The sequence below is a fragment of the Cajanus cajan genome, chromosome 3 (genome assembly GCF_000230855.2).
Source record: "Cajanus cajan strain Asha chromosome 3, NIPB_CcT2T_4, whole genome shotgun sequence".
NCBI lineage: Eukaryota > Viridiplantae > Streptophyta > Magnoliopsida > Fabales > Fabaceae > Cajanus > Cajanus cajan.
The window spans coordinates 60,712,102-60,721,798 of NC_138519.1; the positions used below are offsets into that span (position 1 = coordinate 60,712,102).

The 9,697-nt window shown below is 27.9% G+C and overlaps 1 long non-coding RNA gene across 4 annotated transcripts; it reads left to right on the top strand.

The window, feature by feature from the left end:
* The first annotated feature begins 219 nt into the window (after positions 1–219).
* On the top strand, positions 220–3,564 carry LOC145955811 (uncharacterized). 4 transcript variants are annotated; one of them, XR_014432515.1, is made up of 7 exons: positions 220–426; positions 883–958; positions 1,251–1,346; positions 1,632–1,695; positions 1,809–1,930; positions 2,906–3,050; positions 3,142–3,564. It is a non-coding gene; the product is annotated as an uncharacterized LOC145955811 (long non-coding RNA). The 4 variants fall into 4 exon arrangements; XR_014432517.1 differs by lacking the exon at positions 1,632–1,695 and having other exon boundaries at positions 222–426; XR_014432516.1 differs by lacking the exon at positions 883–958 and having other exon boundaries at positions 412–426; positions 3,142–3,563.
* The last annotated feature ends 6,133 nt before the right edge of the window (positions 3,565–9,697 follow it).

Sequence of the window (9,697 nt, forward strand, 5' to 3'; positions counted from 1 at the left end):
TTATAGGAAAAGTCGTAGGAAAATTTTCCTACAAATTTTCTTGCTCATTGAAATTTTTTAATAAATTAATAATAAAAATTTTAATTAAAGAATAGTTTTTTAAATATATATTAAGTATAATTTATATTAATTTAAATTTACCAACCTCTGTTCAGATTCAGATTTTTAGAATTTTTAGAACCTATATGCTCATTCACACTTTTTCATCACTTTCGCACACTTTCTCTCTCGATTCGCACTTCCTCTCTCTCTCGTTACCTCTTTCACCGAGCTTTCCTAATGCTGCGATTCGACCACTCCCTACCCTAACAGGGACGAACATCCTTGTCACGAACTCCAGGAAGTACAGTATAACTATAGAAGCGGGAAGGTACGAGCTCCTCATTACTTCTTATTCGACTTCCAGGAGGAAGAAGCAAGAGTCAGGTGCGGCATTTAGGTTTCCTATCATAGTTGTTCAATAATCAATAATCAGAGAAGATCTTATTCTCTGATTTTCAATAATCGCTATCAACATAGGAATATCACGGTTATTAGGGGTTATACTTTATATAATCAATCACAACCGATTTTCCTATTCTTCCAATCCTCGCAGCACATTTAACACCTCGAAGCTGAATTGGAATAAATTGGAAAATCATAGAACTAGGTAACTTAGGAGCTCAGGTTTCTATGGTGAAAGGTCTTGTTAGGTGTAATTATGGCTGTTTCCCAAGCAATGGAGGGGATGATTAGGAATATGGTGTTTTTTTCAGTTGCTAATATAATGAGAGCAGAAGAAATAAGACTTTATTTCTTATTGGTCATAAACAATATGCTACATGTTTATAATTTATATTTTTTTGGTTAGTTTCCTATAATTCATAGACATATATTTTGCAGTGTAATTGTGAAAGCTCTCAAGGTGGATAGTTTGCAAAAGCTTTGCTCATGTTTAGAACCTATTCTTCGTAGAGTTGTAAGACAATTGGCTTCAAATTACTTTCACACTATTTACTGCTCTATGTATACTGATTCTTAGCTTAGATAGATATATATATCCTGTTATTTGACTCACTACATTGTATGATTTTTTTCTTTATTCAGCACAAGTTTCTATTTCTATTACTTATTCTGTTGCAATGTTTTGTTCATCATGCTCACTATTTTTCTCCTTGGTTTCTACTATCTCTAACATTAGCTCGTTGTTTTTAATTATTTTAGCTCTTTCAGCATTGTCATAAATCCCCTCAAGGTCTAAACTCTTGCAGGGCCGGCCCTGATCTAATGCCACGGTAGCCCCCAACTAAAAGCAGAACGTGAATTTGAATAAGGAATAGACAGAGAAATCATAGAAACTAGTACAGGTGATGATTTCATTTATGAAAATATGTATGCACACGTTCATTTTTTTTCTACCTCATACCATATTTTAAAATGCAGCTAATTCCCAGAAGGAATATTCTTTATTTTTAGGATGCTATACTTCATTGTTTTTTATTAGTAAAAAAACTAAGAATTATCTTCTAACAAACATTGGTACACATAAGCCAGTGTAGATGAGTTCTAGGAGTTACATCTTCTCTGAGAATTATCTTCTCTGAGTCTGTTTTGGTTTATTCTTTTTCTCTTTTATATTCTTTGTTATGAAGTTACACGCTCCTTGTTTCATTGCCTTTCACACTTCTTCGATTTCATGGAACACCCATTTCTCAGGTTCTCTTCTATGCCTCTCTCTCTTGTTTATTTGTTTTTTTTTTAAGTGGAATAGTTTGAATGCATGTGGAGAATGATTGTTTTTATGTTTCTGGGTTGGGAATTTGGAGCAGGTGCTAGTGGGAAATTTGGAGAAGTTTTTGGCAATAAGAAGGGGTTTGAGGGTGTTGTTTATCTTAATGGGGAAAGGTGATGATGGACGCTGCATTTTTCCTCTCACGAGTTTGCAAATTGGGTATGTTTTCATTTTTTTTCTTATTTATAATTAGCTCTAATGATGTTTGATGATGGTTTGTGGGATTTTTTATCACGTGGTAAATGAATGGGTGCTGTTCTTAAATTGATGGTCGATTGAATGTATTTATTTGTGAACTTATTTGGTGAAAGGGTTGGATTTTATTTGATGATGCATGATGCGTGATGCATGATGCGTGATGCATGATGCGTTTCTTTTTCTTCCCCCCCCCCCCCCCCCCTTACATAAATCGGTGTTTCTGACTCAGAGAACAACTTGAGATGTGGAAATTTTGTATTCTTAAATTAAATTTTGTTGGTTACTTCATGATCATGAACTTGGTGCAGCGTTGTGAGTCTTTCTTCTTCTTATTTCTTTTTTTTTTTTCTTATAAATTTGATTTTTAGTTTTAAGTCGGTGGATGCTGTTTTATTGGCAATATATATGCAAATGGTAACCATGCTTTTCTTTTTAAAAGAAATCTGGTAATGTTCTGAACTCTGTTACTTTTTTACCTGCGTTGATTAAAAATCAGTTGGAAATCTATGAATTGAACCAACTTTTTCTAGTTTATGGTTGACTGAGGAGTTGAGGGCGCTTTCTGGTTTCTCATACAATGGATCAGTGACATTGTTGGCTTTGGTTGTTATTTAATTTTCAATTCTAACTGCTTGTAGATTGTTATCTTGCAAGTCCCTTTTTAATTATGTTATGTATGATATATCTGGTGGGAGACTATTGCAAATTTGGATGTGCACCTTTTATTGCTTCCACCTCACCTTTCAGTTACAGTAACTTAATGATTTAAGCCATGAACTTTTTTAAAAAAAAATTTGCCTAGCCAAAACAGTTTCTGACTCAGCTGGGTGTTATCTTCTGTATTTAAGTTGACCAGTAAAGCTAGTTAAGCAGATTTATTTTGTGTTTCTGTATTTCTCATACTGATCTATTTAATCTTTTCGGTGTATTTCGCAGAGACTTGCAATCTTATTTTGCAGATCTTAGCATTTTCCTCGCAAATGATAGTAAAAAAATGTATATTTTGGTTGACAACAGACCATGGTTGACAACAGACCTTGGTTCAAGGGGAGTACACATTTGGCAATTGATGGTTACTAAGGTTGGTAAACTCAATTATTTGAAGTGATTTTCATGTAGTTGTTGTCTTAGAATAATAGTTTTTTTTTTTAATCATTTTGATGTATTTGCAGTCAAGGTTATCTCCCTTTATATATTCCAAAGCTCGAAGAGAGAGAAAGGAAGGTAAGGAGGTTTGTCCTCGATCAAGCTTAAGTAAACCAAAGGAATTTATGAGATGGTTCTCGTTGATTGAAGCAGTGATGTCATCAAGAAAATACATTTGCAAGTTACTTGTCGGTGAACTGTTCAATAAAATACACTCGAAGCCAAGGTGGAGCTCATAATCTTGGCTTGTTTATTCAATGAACTCAAGTTTAACTTTTCAGATTTTTGGTTCACTCCCTGATTTAGGGCTCAAGTCAGCCGACTTATTCAATTATAAGCAAACAGTTCAAGTAGCTAAAAGTGGCCACTGGCTACCTTAAGTTGAGTGAAGTATGAACGACTCAAATGAATTGCACACGAGCAGTATATTTATTTTTTCGACCAAAAAATAGAGAGTAGTATAATACTGTTTGCGAGCTGATTTGATTTTTAACTGACACGGGTACATACATAACGATAAAAGGAAAGAGTAGATATTCTTTTTAGTAAATATAAAGAATGAGGTTAATAGTGAAAGTTATAAGAATTGTGAACTTGCAGGGCATCATAATATTAAAAAAAATTATAAAAAATTACCTGAGATTTTTCTTAGAAAATTTACTTGCGAATTTGAAATTTTGCAGAAAATTTACCTACAAAATTTTAATTTTGCAAAAAATTTACTTGGGAAATTTTAATTTTGTTTCGTGGAAAATTTCTTGCAAAAATTTTGTGGATTTTAAAATTTGTAGGATATTTTTTGCAATTTTTTTAAGAATTTTTTTCCCACAAGAAAGTTTGCTGCCATTTTTTTTTTACAAGAAAGTTTTCTATAGATTTTTTTTATAGCAAAAATCATAAGAATTTTTTTTGCGAATTTTAAAATTAGCAAGAAACAATTATCCACGAAGGTATTAGCTGCGAAAATAAATTTGTAGAAAAATTCACAAAAAACTTATTTCCTACAAATTTTAATGAAAAATTTCTAGGAAAATCCTTAGGTAATAGAAAAAATTCTAGTAGTGAATCCAAGTAGCCCATGATGTGGCTATGGAATCGCACCAGTGTGACAATCTTTGATGAGAGTGCAATTGGGAAGAATTTCTCTGACGAACGAAATTTCTTGACTATGATGTCGAGGTCATATTAACCATGTTAAGCGCATTGAATAGGCTAAGGCTGTTGACATTACCAGCAAAGAGACACTTTGCTATGTCGAATAGACAAATATTGAGTTTATAATACCAAGGTAAAGGTTGTGTTTCATGTCGAGGTGGGAAGCGGATACAACTAGGTGGCATCATACATCACTTGATAAGTCGGTCCAACCTAGCTTTCATATGTAAAAAGATGCATTGATTTTACATGGGTTAAAAGAACAAGCCATGCATTATTTTTTTATTTTTTTTATTTTTTTTTTCTTTTAATGTGCATTAGGTGTTTGTAGAATTGGCCAGGAGACACTAGTTTAAGTTTACAATTTAGGCACCCCGCACCCACATTCCTAGTTTGCTTAGTGGTTTGGCCTAGTGGATTGGTTTACTAAGTTGAGTTTAATTAGTTTAATGTGATATTAGTTTAATATATAGTCATAATTAATAATTTGTTTTAATTAATTTATTGTGATAAGTTTAGGTACCCTATATTAAATAACTTCGCAAAACATGTGACTAATGAAACTTAACCTATATACTATGTTTAATTAGCTAATTTGTTTTAGTCTATTAATTATTAGCTAAACAATATTTTAGTTTAAGTAGAATTCCTATATATAAGATAAGATAGGAATATTAAAACTTAATATAAAAAAACTGGTCTTATGTTAGGTTTAGTCTATTAATTAGTAATTAAATTAACTATATTTAGTTTAATTAGGTATCCTATATAAACTAGCAGTTTTGAAAATTAATAAAACTTAGTCTATATCAAGTTTAGTCTACTTTATAATATTAAGTTCATTGTAGTTTAATTCGACACCCTATATATATATAAGATAAATAAAAAAGTAAGCAAGATTGAAAATTAGTAAAATTTTAGCTTAATCTATTTTCAGTCTATTCATTAATTATTAAATTAACTATATTTTAGTGTAATTAGATACCTTACATACAAGATAAGTAAGCTTACTTGATATAAATTATTTGATTGCGTGAATTTATGTTAATTTGTGATACCATTGATAAATGTACAAGGGAAAGTAACAAAATATAAAGGAAATAATTTTGTCAAATATTTTGAGAAAAGTAAGAATAAAGAACCTTAAATTGTTTGATAACTTAATAATTATATATGTTTCTGGATAGGACATTCAATAAGGCAATTAAGGTTAATGTCTAGAGCTTCAAACTTATAAGATCTCCAAATTTTTTTAATAATAATATTATTGATATAAATTAATTTTAAAATATTAATAATATTTGAGATAAGACACAATATTTTATAAGACACATATCTTACATTTTTTATATCTCTTATTTTCTTATTATTAAAATTACTTAAAAGACCATAACCCATTTATTAGTTTTGGTAAATGAAAAGTCACTCAACATTCAACAGTCACTACTACTTATTTTTGTCTTTTACAGATGACAGATTTTTCACCTCTTTGTTTTCTCTCTGGTCTATCTCTTTCTCATTCTTTCTCCATTCTCATTCTCAATTCCTTCTTTGGGAGCAATACGGTCCTACTCTGCCTTTTTTCTTGGTTAATTCTTATTTTGTAAGATTTTTAAAAGTACTAAATTAGTATAATTCTGGGTGCTGGTTCAATAACATCAATATATTTTCTTAGTTATCACCATTGACAATCCATTGTAGTGCACTTTTTGCATGATATTGCATTGTGAATTTGTCATGGGTCATCCGGGGATCAGTGCCACATATTCTCCTTTATTGAAACTGAAGTTTGTCATCGTGACAAGATTTCTTCTTTCCACAATTTCCCACGTGTCTTTGAAAAGTCAAGATCAAACCCTTCTAAAACATTGTAAATTAATTATTAATGAGAAAAAACAATTTAGTACAATACTTTTATTTACAAATTACAATTTTTAGATCTCACTTTTTTGTTTTATCATTGTAGGTGCACGCAAAGTGATTGTCACTATGATTTCGATTTTGGAAACTCATAGCTACGACAATGCATAACCATAGCTTAAAGAAATTTTCATTCACAGATATAATTTTTCACTTTCCAGGTTTTATTGTTTCATTGTTATCTTCTTTTAATTTTAAAAATATTTTTCTTGTTATTTTTATTTTAGAATATAAAAACATGTTTGGTTTTTTATTTGATTCAAATAAATTTAAAACTTTAGGGGAAGATTAATTGAAAAAATATTGTATCAATCTTGAAAAAATTTTGAGTTTTGAGGACCATTCTGATATTGATGGTCTTGATTTGTTTTCAGAATTAAAGTTATTAAAAGAAATTCTAACAAATGAAATTAACACATCATTAAAAATATTGAACTATATAAAAAGATCATGTTCTTTTAAAAATACATACATTGCTTATAGAATATTATTAACATTACCTGTAACTATTACGACTGCTGAAAGAAGTTTTTCAAAATTAAAATTGATTAAATCATATTTAAGATCAACTATGCTATAAGATAGATTGAATGGGTTAGCTATATTATCTATTGATAGTGAGATATTATAATTACTTGATTATAAAACTTTAATAAATAATTTTGCGGCTCAAAAAGCTAGAAAAATAACATATATAAAAATTATTAGGCTATATTAACATAAACTCCTATCTTAAGGCTCCGAAATTCCTAGATATGACGCTGATATGTTTTATATTCAAGTTATGCATTTATAAATGAATTTTAGTTATTTTTATTAAGATTTAATACAAATACTAATCATTTATGTATATATTGAATCTTGAATTTTCTCATTAAAAAATTATTTTTCATACTTGATTAATACATAGAAGTTAAGTATCATCTTATATTTGATGAAATTTTGGTTTACTGGATTTTCAGTTCATCAAGTGCATATTTGATTGTGATAGATTTGATGTTTTACTTTTATTTTGTGTATTTAAAGACCAATGTAAAATATTGCAATTTTTTTGTCAAATTTAAAATGTGAAATTTATTATCTGCATATTAACTAATTATTAAGAAAGTTGTATGAGATAGATTCTGACCTTTTATATATATATATATATAATACTTACATGCATGGTTTCTGTTTATGATGAAGTACAAAACATAAAATTACATCAATGAAAGTCACACGAATAATAATAAGTATGAAAATAAAGTTGAAGAGTCTCTACAATTTGCTAAACGTGCCAATGAAACAAATATTAACGAAAGGTAATTTTAATTAAAATTATAGAATAAACACTTACTATTTAGAAAGAGTTGCATGATTTTTATTATTTATTATACTAGAAGCTCGTGATGTGAGGATACTTTGATGTCTCACGGAAAAGAAGAAAAATAAACCTTAATTACTATAGGATATTATGAAATAACTGATTTTTTTAAATAATTATAAATGTCTACGGAAAGTATTAATATTTTTTTATCAAAAATGGACTTTTAAACTCATCAAAAAGTTTTTCATTTAAAATCTATTAACTTCTAAAATTGTTTCCACAACAATTGGTTTAAAAATGAAATAAAGAAAACAACTTAAAAGATATCTTTTTCATCCTTTTCTTTTACAATTTTCGAGTGTTCAAAAAAGACAAACGTTTTTTTTTAAAAGAACAGACAAACTTTCAAAAGATAAAAATGTGCAGAGGAGACAGACACTTTCAAATATATGCTCAAAAGAAAGAAATTTCAGAAAACATAAAATTGTTTTTGGTACCATTAAATTAACAAACAGGGCTTTATTCTCTTTTAATTTGCTTGATTTCCATTTCTTTCTTTCTTTTTTATTTTTTTATGAAGTATAATAAATAAAAATATATTAAAAATATCAAATATAATTAAAAAAAAAAAAAAAGGATTTCATTATATTTTTTTGTTGGAAAATACAAAATTTTTAAAAATAACATCTACTTTTCTTTTTCAAATTACTTAGTTGTGTTTGGATGTGAGATTTTAATGGAAAAATTTGTTTTTTTTAAGAATTTAAAATGCTTTATTTATATAAAAAAAATTTAAAAATTTAAAATTCAAAGCATTTACGAAACTTTTCAAAATTATAAAACTTTAGACTCTTCCCAAAAAGGTAAAAATTTAAAACTTCATATTTTTTCTTTCTAATCTCACTTATATATTTTTTTATTTCTCCATCCTTGTCTTTCTCTCATATCTTGTATCTTTCCTTTTATTCCTCTCTTTCTTCCCTGTCTCCCTCCTTTTTCTCCCTTCTCTCTCACTCTCTTGTTCTTCTCTCTCTCTCTCGTTTTTTCTTACTTCTATTCCCCTCTTTCAAATATTGACATAAAAACATTAATATTTTTTAATTATTAAATATTATCTAATATTTTAAAAATATTAAATATTTAAAAGTAGGAGATTGTTTATTTTATAAAGTTTTATTTTAAAATTTTAATATATATTTCTTTAAAATCAAATTTTCCTATAGTAAAAATTAAATTATTTGTTAAATTATACTTTTGTTCTCTCTATAATATTAAGCCCGTAATTTCAATCCCTGTATTTAAATCTTCAACTTTAATATTTTAATTTTATAAAATCTATAATTTTGTTTTTCTCATTAAATGTTTATTTGTTGATGGTTAAAATTGTAAGTTTGCTATGACTCAACATTATATAGATGATACAATAATTAATATTTAACAATTTATGTCACTTAAAAACAATTTAGTGGTATTCAATATGGATTTTCAAGATTTTTTAAAGAGTCCATTAAAATTCTTTGGTATTCATTTGTGACTTTTTACAACTTAAAAATAATTCATTGGTATTAAAGAGATTTTGAAGGACTTTTTATTAGTAGTATCTATAAATACCAAATTCATAAAACAATCTCATCCAAACCCATCATATTTTGGAGGATTGTTTGAAGTGACTTTTTAAGTGCTTAAAAAATTTCCAAGTGAGTTTTTCATCTCTATTTTTTTTCTATGCTCATGTTTTCTCCATTTTTTTACTCTACTAGTAATACTACACTACTGTTCACATATAACATTATACTACTATTCTCATTCTATTCTCTTATTTGGTGAAACTCCTGTACATAAATAATAATGTCATTGACTTGCTCTATTTTTTCTCCGTTATTTTTAATTGACTTGCTTTATTTTGCTTTATTTAGTTGAGTTTGTTCCCACATGTATAACACAGAAAATACTTGAAATTTTAACTTAAAAGTAGTAATTTTTTTTATAACACGCATCAAGAAAAGGGAAAGGTAAAAGTTAAAATTGATATATCATGATCTCTATAATCAACTGTAGATCTTCAAAACCTTGTAATCAATTTAGATTTATTAGAATCTATATGTATGTATGTATATATATATATATATATAAGATGAATTTGAGTTAAGGTTTTTGTGAGTAGAATGAGATAAGAATGGATCTTAGTTGGGAGAAGAACC